Here is a 14,819-nt window from a genome sequence, read left to right on the forward strand (position 1 = left end):
GATGACTTAGAGGTTTTTCCAAAATGAGTTTGTCCCTGATTCCTCTGGGGAGCTTCCTGGAGAGATAACGAAATGCACATGTGATCCCTCCTTCTGGCAGCCTTGCTATTCCCCTCCGCTCCCCAGGCAACTACTGGTCTGCTCTGACACTGTAGAGTAGCTTGCATTTTCCAGCCTTTTCTATAAATGAAATGATAGAGTATGTCCTCATTTGTGTCTGTTTTCCTTCAGTCAACATACTTATTCTGAGTTTCACCCCTGTTTTTACATGTACCGATAGTTCATTGCTTTTTATTAACAGTAATCTATCCTATGATATACTACATTTGTTTACCCATTCACCTGTTGATGGACACTGGTTTTCTTCAGTTTTTGGCTATTACAAATAAAGTTTTTATGAGCATTTACATTAAAAACTAGTTTTAATAGCAACAAGGTTAACTGGTATGGTGCAGTATTTCTGAAAGATATGAAGTGAAAAATGAAATGATGCAAAGTCAACTTTGGATCGATGCAATAAATAATGGTGTGTACCATACAAGAAGAATGTAATGCATTTTATATTGATATTACGTCTTTCAAATATATCCACATTAGCTTTCACCTACAGATATAACAGTAGACAGGTACGCTGCTTTGGCTTATATAAAATTTACCTTTACTTCTAGACTGAGTCAACAGTTTCTTAAATGAGAATTATTTAGTTATTTTTCATAACATTTGCATACAGCTGTGCATTTACTTTCCTCTATGGTACATAGAAGCTGTTGGTTTAAATTATTTCTATTGTTTAATAATTTGTTGGTTTTTAATGTGTTCTAAGCAATCCAAAACAATAAGTCAAATAGTTGATTTATTTTGCACATGGAATTTTATTGAACCATGTAATTTGAGAAAACAAAACTTTTTACAATAATTTGGTAGTCAGGCTTTGGCACAGTAAAATTTTTTCATAATTTAAATGATACACTATAAAATTAGTACATAGGAGACATATTTATATAACAATTTCATTAGGAATCCTTTACTGCTTTATTATAACTATAACTTTTATTGATAACATATGACACAGACTTACTATGAGGATGATGTGTGTCATCTGGGTATCTGTCATTATGATTATGCATTTTTAGAAACTAGGCTGTGATGCCTCAGTGCCAAAATTAAACCTTCTATAGATATTCAAGAAAGTTTTACATACATATTCAAAGTACATATATGATTATAATTTCTTGTTAAAGGGCAGTATTAGAGAATATATCTTTTATTCAGCCTTGCTTTTTAAAATAGCTGTTTATTATCCATTTTTAATTCCAATAAATTGGTTAGCATTGTCTTAATTTCCTAGGACTGCTGTAACAGAGTACCACACACTAGTTGGCTGAAACAACAGAAATTTATTGTTTTGCAGTTCTGGAGGCTAAAAGTTTGAAATCAGTGTGGCAGCTGGGCCGTGCTCTCTCTGAAGTCTCTAGAGGAGACTCTGTTCCGTGCCCTTCCCTTAGCTCCCCGTGCTGCCGGCATCCTTAGCGTTTCTTGGCTAGTAAACGCATCACTCAATCTCTGCCTCCCGGTGTGTCTTCTTATGAGGACAGCAGTCCGCCCTACTCCAGCACAGCCTCACCTGAACCAATTACATCTGCAAAACACTATTTCCAAATAAGGTCATATTCTGGGGGTCCAGGGGCGAGAACTACAACATATCTTTGGGTGGGGGCCAGGGGCAGGTGTCACAGTTCAATCCACAACAAGCATAGATTTTGGAATCCAGCAGATTAACTGCATACACTGGATTTGGATCTCGGAATATCAATGGTGGCCTTTATAATAATGGTTTGGGTGTGACTGGGAGAAAACAATTCTCTGGACTTAGAAAAAAAAAATCTACAAGCAGAAGTTGGTAAGCATAGACAAAAAAATTCAAAAGATTTGGACATGAAGGAGAAAAGGAGAAATAGATTAGTTATGATAGCTGGCTGGGTCGAGGAGAATTTGTTTGGAGTCATGCAAACTTGAATATGTTGGTAGGCTGAGTTAACCCTTGTGGAAGTGTCTTGGTATCAAGATTCTAGATTGTGTGTTTACTTGGAAATTGTTGGAGTGGAATTTTCTGAGGCCAATCGAAGCAGTTTGGGATGTGTGATAATGCAGTTATGTTAGAAATAGAGCTGACACAAGTGAACGTCTTCTGGATGCTTCCAGCGCCTTGGTGGAGTAGAGGATCTGACACCCTCTTGATGGTGGGAGCACAAAGGAAGGACTGGGGTTTGAGGAGAGGGGTACACTCTCATGTATGTCACTGTGGGAACTGGGGATATCTGCTTACTCTTACAAAATAATGAGCACACGTAGAAATTCAGGTGAGTGGAGGGGTGATGTGCAGTGGGAAATGAAGCAGTTTTGTGGAGCAGACAGGACTAAAAAAATAATAGGAGAATAGATATGATTTAGGAGGGAGAAAGGAAAGACATGTAGGGCGGGGGAAGGCAGGTGTTGCATGTTTACAAAACAGGGTGAATTAAATGATAGGGATTCATTGACAAGGATGTATGGCGGATGTATGGACAGGCAGACAGAGAAAATATTTAGGGAGATTTTTTAAAGACTGCCTTTTTTTATTATCAAATACTTAGTACTGAAAAATAAAGCTAACGGAAATAAATCTTGTGTTGAAGCCAACTTTAACTTCATCTTATTTTATCAAAAGGAGTATCTGAAAAGAAAAACTTCCCGCTTGTCACATTAATAAATTGGTAGATTTAAATGTTGTTTTGAACTTCAAATAAGTACCTCAGGTTTTGTTATAGAAGAACAACATGTACTCTCTGTATCTCTCTAGGAGAATTATTAAAAGTTGTTCATCCTGTTCTATTTTATCATGGTTTGGAATCAAGCCATGCCAGTAAGTAAACTACCTGTGAGATGATTCAGTAAGGTATCTGAAAGTTTTCTCCTCAGATGACATTTCTACGAAAAGATTTTCCTTCACCAGGAAAGACCATCTGACTCTGTCTTTGCTGTTGCTACTCACCATTTATCCCATGTCTATCAATCTCCTACATCCACAGATGTTAGGATACTCAGGCTTCCCTCCTATTGATTGGGGGCTCATAAGCCACTCTGCACGGTCGATCTTCACAAACAGACTTTATTTCTTCATGTACGTTAATAATTCATCTGCAGAACTTTTAAAATTTTATTTCCAGGAGGAGTGCTAACCAGAATAAAATAATATATGTGAACTACTCACTGTGTTTTTTAAAAAATTATTCTGAGGCTATACATATAAATATATATATGACCATTATGGGAAGAAGTTATTCTTTATTATGAGCTACCTGAATTATATATAAAATTATTTAAAAAATACTGCCATGAATATAGAAAAATTAGAACAAAGCCAAGATTTGAGTGAAACAGCTATTTTTTCCATTGTGATAAATTTATTGTTTTAAAATTATACAATATCTTCATTTCCATGCGCTCAAACATTTTATAGTTAGAATTTCTCTGAGCTAAGAGGTGGCAAGGAGTATTACTTACCGTTTGGTTCCAACACTGGGAAATAAATCAATTATTAGAAGTAACTACAACGAGTAGAGCAATTGAGTGACTAAGCCTTTTTACCTAACATACCACATTCATTTCATCCCCTTTTCACAAAATCCAAACCTTGCCTTGACAGAAAAGCCACTAGATTCTGTCAGGGTTCATTCAGTGCACACTAGGATTAGGCTTGTTTACATATGACCCATATTCAGGTTAATAACATTTATAAGCCCTACTAATGTCACTAAGACATCCCTAACCAATGGACAATGCTGTTGAGATTTTTCTTTTGCTTTCTTTAAAATAGTTTGCTAATAGGCAAAATCAGATGGAAACGTGCTAACAGTGCACTGCCGTGGGAGAATATCAAACGTGTAGAAATTTAGAAATACATTCTTACTCACTGAACGTTTACAGTGAAGGTGAAGCAACTAAAGATATATCGAATATCACTTTCATAATAACTTCAAAAAAGCAAATTGGGTGATTCCAGGAAAAGTGGCCAAGTAAGTGCCTCTGAAAGCTTACCCCTCCATGAAAGCAACAATAAATGGCAAACAAATTCACCTGAATCAACTTTTTCAGAACTCTGGAAACTAAAAGTACGGAACAACGTGAGAACACTTACGCAAGCAAGGAGCTGAGTCTCTTTAAGAACAGGGAGCTTTGGGGCATTTTAACTTCCCTTAATCTCAACCTCCATCTCCAGGTCAGCAGTAGTCTTAAAAATTAGCCTAACTTTCCTGGTATCTAGGGGGCAATGTGGAGCTGGTGCAGTTAGAAAGCCTCATTTCCAAAGAATTATTATGATTTTACCTTTCTACTGCTTCCCTGGAAGACCCAACTTGAAAAACCCATCTTTATTTGACCTTATGCAAAGATCTCCCTGAGTTAATATTTTCTTACTGAGAGGGTGTTTGCTAAAGACGCACAATGTGTTTAAAGTTGTTACAGCCGAAAGTAATGGATAAAAGTTGGAACAAACACTAGCCTAACCAAAAAGTTTAAAAGATAGGATAAGAAATGAGATAACCACAAAGGTGCTAAAACAGTCAAATGTAGATGTTTTCCTGGGCTGGGTACCTGCTGAGAAAAGACCTAGGAAGGTCCTAAATCCTCTTTTCTGGCTGTTTTTTCTTTTGTTTTTCTACTGACATTTCTCTTATATTTCCAAGGAGTCCACTTGCTGGAAAAAATGTTAGATGGTAAAATTGGAGACACTGGAGTTAGTGCTTTCCTTTGGAGAAGGACCAAGGGATGAGGAAAATTGATTCTGTGCCCAGAAAGAAGTTGAGTTGAAGAGCTGAAAGTTAACAGGAAGACTTAGCTACCTTCTAATTTTTTTTTTTCAGAGATAGCAAAAATATAGGAGTTGTACAGATATAATAATAAGAGGGAAAAAACTGTTCTCTCCTTTTAAATTTGGGACCTTTTGCCTTGCATCGGGAGTGATTGGCAGGCTGATTGAAGAGAGGGTAGGGGATGGGAAGGGGGGTGGATAAGAGGGGAGGGAAGAAGAAGGGGGAGGGGAGGGGGAGGGGAGGGGGAGGGGAGGGGGAGGGGAGGGGGAGGGGAGGGGAAAGAAACTGAGCTGCAGCAGAAGGGGAAAGGGGGTGTCTTCCCAGGCAGTTCCATAATTAGAGACACTGTAGAAATGTCCAGAGGAGATATTTCAAATAATGGTCGCTGGTTTTAAGATAAAATTCTCTCTTAATTTCATCTTGATATGGAATCTACAGTTTCTTGCTAGTGCTTTGATGGAGGTGGGTGTGCATATATGAGGAGGACTGGGGGTGGGGTGAAGACTGAAAAGAGAGCTGGGGGCTTCCCTGGTGGCGCAGTGGTTGAGAGTCCGCCTGCCGATGCAGGGGACGCGGGTTCGTGCCCCGGTCCGGGAAGATCCCACATGCCGCGGACCAGCTGGGCCCGTGAGCCATGGCCGCTGAGCCTGCGCGTCGGAGCCTGAGCTCTGCAATGGGAGAGGCCGCAGCAGTGAGAGGCCCGCGTACGGGAAAAAAAAAAAGAAAGAAAGAAAAGAGAGGTGTGGGTGGAAGAGGATTAGGGAACAGCTGACACCAGTTGCAGTTACAGAGATTTTAAAAGATTGTCTTTCCCATTTAAGAGGCTAGGAAAGTGAGCTAAATTCCCATTTAATATTCTCTGTCTTCCTGATGACTTTTGTCTCTTCAGCTCCTCTGGGTTGTTTTGAGGCTCTGGGCACCGGGAAATAAGGCTGAGGGGGAGGGAGGTGGGCCCTGCCTGTCTCAGCCTTGACTGTGCAGCCCAGACACGCACAAGAGGCCCTCAGCTTACCCTGCAAGATTTACCGTTTCTAAGCATTTAAGGGAAACTTCAATTATTATCTGACCATGAAGTTAACTGATCAGAGCCTTCGGTCACCGTGGGTGAAAACGACCATAGACTTACAGAATTACTTTTAGAAGCAAAATAAACATCAGAAAAACAACTGCTGTGAGAAGCAGCAACAGCTACAGACATTTTGTGTGTTGTTGGTGCTGGATTTCCTCGTATGCCTTTGAGTATTCGGGGCTTTGCTTTGGCTCACACTTAGGTTACACGAGATCCGTTTTTATCCTTTCAAATTTCACTTTATGCTTTATTAGGGCATTCAGAACTTTATTCAAATGACAGGTTAGCTCTGCTCCTAAGATGATATACTTGGAGGACCCTACCTGAGGGTCCAACCATTGCACGCTTTTTAAATTTTTCTTTTTTCCATTTCGAGTGGTTTGAATAGGAACTAATCCTAGCTATGTGTGAATTCCAAAAATAATTCAGTCGGCTGAATTCCGATTGTTATTTCCTGAGCCTCGGTATTTTTCTGTCACTCATGTGCAAGAAGTATTTGTTCAACAATGGAGGTGCCCCTTTGCAGAACTCTGTCTCTTTCTATCTCTGTCTCTCTCTATAGCTCGCTTCTTTCTGACATTCTGTCCCACAAATTCTAATCAATTTGACCTCTTCCAACTCCAAATGTTCTTTCCTAGACTCAACATTACTGCCAGGATATGTTTGCATATCCACTCCCAGGCTGATTTTTGACTACTTCCCAACAAAAGCTGGGACAATCATGATTCATCTTACGTGTTTCTCCTGTCAGGGGTCACAGGTCTGCGTAGTCTGTGGTCCAATGTCTGAAAAGAGTTGTTTTATAATGTTTGTCACATGTTCTATCTGCTTAAGCCAAGATGATAAAATTTGCTGGCTCGATCTACGTTAAAAACCAAAATAATTGTTTTTTTAATTCAGTTTTAAATCACTGTAATTGAGGCAGGAGATAGATGGGCCCCAGTCTGAGCAGCTAGACTCGTCCCCTGTGGACAGAAACTCCAAAACAGCAGAAGTGAGAGAAGAGCTGAGCCCTGGCCAGATAAGAGACAAAAGACCACATATTCCTTGTTCTCGAGGTCAGGGAGATCTTCCTGACTACACACACGCAGAAAGGCTTCTTGAAGGTCAAAAAGGAGGGGGCATCACCTTGTAGGAAGTGATGGCGACCTACTCATAGGCCTCTTTGCTAGAATCCATCTTGGCTAAGAGATGCGCACACACCCAGGAGGACCCTGAGATAAACCAAAAACGGACTCAGAATCAGGCAAAGCAAGGTGATTGGCCAAAGGAAACCCAGAAGAAATGCGCCATGTAAGTGATTCAAACTCCCAAGAGTGTGCATCTCTCTCTCTGAGCCCACCCTTGTGTCTATCCACACGTATCTGTATGCTTTTCCTACTAATAAACACTTTACTTGTTTCACTACTTTCCGTCTCTATGTGGAAATTCACTTCTACACAGCTGACGGGCCAGGGTCTTGTCACTGGCCACTTCTCCCTGGTAGTCTGGTGGCCAGGATTCAGCCCTTTCACTACTGCAGCCTGACTTCAATCTCTGGCCAGGGAACCGAAACCCTGCATCTAGCCGCTGCAGGCAGAGGCCACCTGAGATCATAATGATCTTGCGTTACTTTCACATCATCTTTCACATTTTTCTGGTTAGTGTAGCCTTATGTTGGCTGTGCTGTGGATAATTAAAGAAACAACTTGCATGCACACTCGGGAAAAGTATCTGGGGATAGATCTACAGCTATTGTTTTGAGACAGAAACTGTGCAGAATGCACAGGAAAACTATTTTCAATTAAGGGTGACGGGACAATTAGGATAGATTTGCAGAAACACTCTGGCATGTTCAGAAATTCTCAGGATGGAGAATGATTCAACAAGGAAGATGAATTTCCTATGGTCAGGCAGGTAAGGCTTTGGACTCTATTAGCTGTATCTTTTTTCTATAAAACTTTTAGGGATAGAACAGTTGGGAATTTCAGGTTATATATGTATTTTTTAATTTTAAATAAAATGTTAAGACTAAGATAAAGCTTCAGTTTAACACTGTTAATCATTTTGTCATTGTTAACTATTTTCTCATAAAACATGTTTCAAATTTGTTTCTTTCTAGTTTTTTTTTCCAGATTACTTTCTGCATATTGGATCAAAAGAACAGGAATTTGACATGCAGTTTGACCAAATTGTGACTTATTCAATTTGATTGATTTTAAATAAATTTATACCAGGATTGGGTCTACGTGTACGTATTACTTCTTTACGTGTGGATCCTTCCATAAGAGAACTGCTTATTTATCTGAAGAAAGAATTAGCCTTTTACAACAATAATCCACAAATGTGAGCCCAGTGTCAAGCTCTAATTGTAGTGTCCAGTGATGTGTTCAGTATACGTAATTATTAGGCAACTAGGCTTAATCCATCGATTTTATGCTTATAATAACTGGTGCTTTTAATTTTGTTGGATTAGATATTGATTAAAAAATAAAGAACTCCAGAACTTCAAAACTAACCTGAGCTTATATGTCATTGCAAAGTAATAAAAGAAAGATCCTTGGTTTTCTTCTGCATAAGCATTGGTTGATTTCAGATATAGAGCCTCTTTTTCTCAAAAAAACATCGCTCCATAAATGTGGGAAGGTTTTAATCCTCAGTACTTTTACATATATTCTGCCGTTGGCCAGCTAATATATTTTCTACATATATGACAAAGATACTGATTTCCAGATTGCTTTTTTTTTTTTTTTTGAGGTACGCGGGCCTCTCACTGTTGTGGCCTCTCCCGTTGCGGAGCACAGGCTCCGGACGCGCAGGCTCAGTGGCCATGGCTCACGGGCCCAGCTGCTCTGCGGCACGTGGGATCTTCCCGGACCGGGGCACGAACCCGTGTCTCCTGCATCGGCAGGCGGACTCTCAACCACTGCGCCACCGGGGCAGGCCCTTCCAGATTGCTTTTGGTAACTCTAGCATTTGCCTTCTTGAGCAGTCCCAGTATTAGCAGTTACCAGGTGACTACTAGAATTAATTAATCATTGTACTCTCAAAGAAAAAAAACTAAGCAGAAAATAGTAAACTCTTCTCTGTATTATTATTTTTTGATTTTTTTCTTTCCTTTCCTGTCCTTTCTTCTTTCATTTCTTCCTTCCTTCTTTCTTTCCTTCCTTCCTTTCTTCCTCTTTCTTATTTTATTTAGGGAGAGCACAGAAATATTGCACTTCCAATGACCAGAAGAATGATAAAGGTGTTTAATTTCCTAATTTGTAGAATAAATTCTAGCACCAACCACAAAATAGTCTTCCAGTACATTTACATATCTGATCAGTAAATAGCAAGTGGGTAAAACTGTACTTGCCCCAAAAGGTGGGACAATTTGCTTGGAAAACTATTTAGGTTCTTTCCGTACAGGAAAAGCTACATAGTTCCTCAAACCTAAGAATTAAAATGAAACAAAAAAAAAAAAGAAAAAAGGGGAAAAAATATTTTAGACTTTTTTTTTAATTGATTTTCTAAAAATACATTAGCATTTAAAAATAGTTTGGCTGTGCACACAGATATACACAGAATGCGGTTGGCTAAATTAAAAACATTAAAATTACAGATTGGTTCAATTTTTCACTTTGATAATCTCCATTTCCCCCTTTTAAGTGAATTTATCAATCTAACTGACTCATAACCAACAAAAATGCCTTTCTTGTATCTTCCTCTGTATTGGGACAGCATGGACTTGTAACAGGAAAACCAAAATCTGACCTTTGGAGGAAGATGTAGCTGAGAGGAAAGTGTTTCAATGTCCACATTTAAATATGGAGTTAGTCGTAGCTTCTTCCCAGAACTTAAGGATTCAGTATATAGAGGCTGATCTATAACGGATGTGAAATGCCTAGGCATAGCTTTCTTCTCCCAACCACACTATCTCCTTTAGGCTCTGCCAAAGCGCCCCACTCTAATGAAAAGTATAGAAGTCCTACTCTTTCACAGGGTTCTTTTGCAGATTAAATGGGTCGACATATGACAAGCCTTTAGCACTTTGCTCAGTAAATCAGTTATTTCCATACATGACGTCTAAGGAAACATTAATTTGAAAAATAGTAAAAATAAATAACATTTTCCCTACACACTCCCACTGTTGCAGGGGCAAGGATATTCCTTAACTTGTCCTCCTTACACTGCCAAAGGGTCTCAGAGAAGAAAGCAACCTACTGCTTAAAGATTTTTATATTCCTGGGCCTTCACAATTGTATACTGATGAAGATATTCAAAGTTCTACTTTGTATCTATTTAAGTTGGATACTATAGAGAATGCGATGAATAAACTCAGCCTAGTGGGATCTAACCATTCATCCACCTGTGTGATCTGCAATTATTCCTAGCACTGCCGTTCCAGTATTCTCACACCCAATTTGCCATAAAAATACAAGTAAAATACAAATTACTCTATTTTCCCTTGTACTGTAAGTTTTCTTTCAAGTAACTTTGTGATATATTTTCTCTGTTTTTCCTTCACATCATTGTACTTCAGGATTGGAATAACTGTCTCTAAGACAATCATTCTATGCCATAGTTCTATATGTATTTATTTTTTCATAATGTAGTTTGGAGACTTGTATTTGTGCCTCTTCAAAACTAAATATTTCTCATGCTATTCTATGATCTTTTGTTTTTTCTTTTAGGCTGAAGAAATCATTAAAAAATCAGAATCCATAAAAATTGGTGGTTTCCTTCATGAGTGATTTTATTATATTATAATAGAAAATGTGTCTGAAACCATACTAAACTATGACTTATGTTTTCATTTATACTTAGATAAAATGTTTGATGGGTTGTATATTATAAATTCTTTGCAGTCAGTACAAATTATTCTGTAAACTCATTGAAGGAATAGCTATAAAATATGCATGTCAATTAGGTGATCTCAACTGCAAGTTTGTTGTGCTCAAATAATTAAGTTAAAGTAGCATATAAATATACTGGATTTTCAGAAGCATAAATGATTACCAAAGTGTCTTATAAATTGTCTAATTTAGACCTTGGATGGTTTTCAAAGAATCCTATTCTAGACATAAACATTCATAATATTAAAAGACAAGGCTTGGGCTTCCCTGGTGGCGCAGTGGTTGGGAGTCCGCCTGACAATGCGGGGGGCGCGGGTTCATGCCCCGGTCTGGGAGGATCCCACGTGCCGTGGGGCGGCTGGGCCCATGAGCCATGGCTGCTGGGCCTGCGCGTCCGGAGCCTGTGCTCCGCAACGGGAGAGGCCACAACAGTGAGAAGTCCGCGTACCGCAAAAAAAAAAAAAAAAAAAAAAGACAAGGCTTGGCTTGGATGCCATTCCTTCCCAGAGGAAATTTTATAATTTCCAGAAAGGGTCCCCCACTCTGTTTTTTTTTTTTTTAATTACACCTATTTTTAAAAAATTACAGCAAATTACATTTGCATTTATTTTTATACTTCTGTTCATGTGTTTTTTGCCACTTCCTCACATTAGAAAGTAAGCTTAATGAAGGCCTATAAATTTTTTTCTGGCATAAGTTTTAAAAAGTGACTTAATGAGTATATGTATTTAACCTCAGATGATGCACCAGGTTTAAGGGTTGTTTAAGCTCATCACAGTACTAGAAAGTAGAACAGAGTTTGAAGATGTTGCATTCACGGTGGTGGGAAGGGTGGTGGGAGAGTCCTACTGAAAGTAAAAGAACCCTTAAAAATGTTGGTGTATTACTGTGTTCAGCAGATTGATTGCTTCCAATATGGCACCTTAGCTAACCTGAAGGTTTTAGTTTAGCATTGTTGTTGATAAGAAAAATAATTAAACTCCTTGAATGTCTCAAGGAGAATAACGACTACCACTTAACCCTGAAATTTATACTGATAAATCTTAAGGAAGTAGAAGAAAGAGAAAATAAAAGGTAAAGAGAAAGAAAGGAAAGAAAGGAAAAGGAGTCAAATTAAGAGAAGCCAGGAATCAAACTTGAGATATAAGTGCATGTAAATAATGGAAGAAATGGCCAAAGAGAAAATGTACCTTCAATAAAACATCTCCTAAGAATGATTTCCATTAAGAGACCTCAACTAGCAGTTGCCAGGTGTGGAAGACTTTTCTGCAAAGTGCTCTGTCCTTTACCCTCAAGGGTGATAAGAAATAGGGCATTCATGGTAAAGGTCCTACAAATCAACGCATGCAACTGTTCTAGAATTCCCCGTGACTATTTATGTATGTTATTATTTTGTTAACTCATCAGATCTCTAGTTAATGTAGATTATCTCTTTATGTCAAAATGTTTTTTTTTTTTTGTCAAAAGAAGATTGTTGTTGTTCCAGCTGTCACATCCTAACTGCTCCCTGGAATATCCATGCTAAAGCCCTTTAGCCCTGCAACGTGTGAATCATTGGCAATGACATTTAAAAATCTGTTGGAAAAAAAATATTTTGACTGTTCATCAAGTATTCCAATGAACTAAGATTATGTCTTGTCTTTGTGAATTGAATTATTAACTGATCAATCACTGTGCTCTAAAGTAACTGATGGTTTAGGATTTTCTGTTCCTGCAAGGAAATTAAATGCAAATCTATGTCAGTCGTCTGTTCACAAAGGCTCCTTTAAGGAATCCACTGGAATACAAATGGAACGTCCCGCAGCAGTTTTGATCTACTGTTACTCACTCTCTTTATTTTATTTTTTCTTAATAACCCCTTCTTTAAGGTGCCTATTTGATTTTTCTCTGACTTTTCTCCCTTAAAAAGGAAATGTGATTTGAAGGTAATATATCAAAGTACTTAACATTGATACAAATTAGAGTTCTGTCTTTTTTCTTTTTTTACACAAGTTTCTAGTGGATATGGGCTTTGAGAAGCCTGAGGACAGAATGAACTTTGAAGTCTCAGCTATTTGGGACTTCAAGGAAAGAAGTGTTTCTCCCGTTGAGATTTTTTTTTTTTTTTTGTAATCATAGCCAGAGAGACATAGGCATCCTCTGAAAATCTTGAATGACAAGTTTTGTTTTTTTATTCTCTCAGTACCCTGTGGTAATGAAAATTCATCTAGAATTAATATTTTGGCCACAAGACCTAAAATACAAAATATTTTAATTTTTGATATAACTTATATCCTATTGAATGAAGCTATTTCCATACTAACCTTATATCCTATATCATCCAATTAGTTTTGGTACGGCATTGCCGTACCATTTGGTAGTCATTGCTAAAATGAGGAGGGCATGATGAACAAACTTCCCATTCATTCATTCATTCATTCATTCAAAATATTTACTTCACTCTCCCCTGGTCAAGCAAAGTGCAGGTTTTATTATTTTTAAAAAATGAGAACACTCAAATCTCTGCTATTTATGAACTAGCAGTCGATTGGGGAAGACAATAATTGTTCAGCTCTGTGTTCCTATGAATACAGTGACAGCACCTCAGCCAGGTAATTTCTGACTCGGAGAAGAAATGTTCAACCCAATGGTGACAGCAGTACATTTGCTAATAATATATTGGTGAATCCTTTCCCAATGTCCAAATGAAAAAGAACAAAAGAGCCCAAATAGTTTGACAAGGTCACCTTTCTTTTTTTTTTTTTTAACATCTTTATTGGAGTATAATTGCTTTACAATGGTGTGTTAGTTTCTGCTTTATAACACAGTGAATCAGCTATACATAAACGTATATCCCTGAGCCATCTTGGGCTCTTTCTTTCCTAATACATCACGTAACATTACTGAATTTTATACATTCTACTCTAAACACTGCTCATATCTTGTGAGTCTTTTTTCTCTGTGGATCCACTAAAAGTTAATGAACTCACAAACCCCATTGTCTGCACCCCTTTGTCACTTTATTTAAACCTATTATCTACTTACTCCAATTTAATGTCATTTCTCAAAGTTGAGGTCTCTTTCCGTCACTCACTGATAGATACTGTTAATACCAATGTCTCCATTTTTCTCACTATCCAGTTATTTTTCATTTCAGGAGATTTAACATTCATGCCCATGACACTTTCAAAGGTCTAGCCTCTCAATTTCTTGGCATCCTCTTCTCCTGTGACCTGTCCCTGAACTGAAATGTATCCACACATTATCATGGTCACACTTTGGAACTTGTAGACCTAGTAACCTAGACCTACAAGTGTTTCCAACTATCTGTTCTCTGTGGGCACCTTTATTTTCAAAGTCCCTTAGGAGTATTAGTCCCAGGATACCTGTTCCATAAACAAACTGGCACTTCTAGTCCAATTACACTTTAATTTCTTACCATATTAGCCACTTTTTTCATTCACGTTCCTGGCCATCCAATTTCATTTTTCAATCCAACATGGAATCAGATTCTGTCAAATTACCTCTATGTTTTCCTTCCACCATGGTGCTTGGGTCAAAAGCTCATATCTATATTGAGTCCAGGTGTCTACCCTTTCCATGTTAAGAAGGTTTCAACGAAGTGCTGCTAAAGAGAAATCATAAAACTGGGCTGAATATATCAACTATTAATCCATGGTTTCCAGCGTATCCCCACTCTTAGCAGATGCTTAAAAAACTATACCACAAGGACTTCCCTGGTGGCGCAGTGGTTAAGAATCCACTTGCCAATGCAGGGGACACAGGTTCGAGCCCTGGTCTGGCATGATCCCACGTGTCCACATGCTGCGGAGCAACTAAGCCCGTGCGCCTAGAGCCTGTGTTCTGCAACAAGAGAAGCCACTGCAATGAAAATCCTGCGCACCGCAACAAAGAATAGCTCCTGCTTGCCGCAACTAGAGAACGCCCATGCGCGGCAACCAAGACCTAATGCAGACAGACAAAAAAAAAAAAAAAAAACACCTCTACATCACAGATAAAACAGAAGCATTGGCAGGTCAATATCGGAATTTACTATTACCGGACATAAGGCTTACCAACATGATACCTATTTTTCCTACAGTC

Source organism: Grampus griseus (assembly GCF_964374135.1).
Source record: "Grampus griseus genome assembly, chromosome: 12".
NCBI lineage: Eukaryota > Metazoa > Chordata > Mammalia > Artiodactyla > Delphinidae > Grampus > Grampus griseus.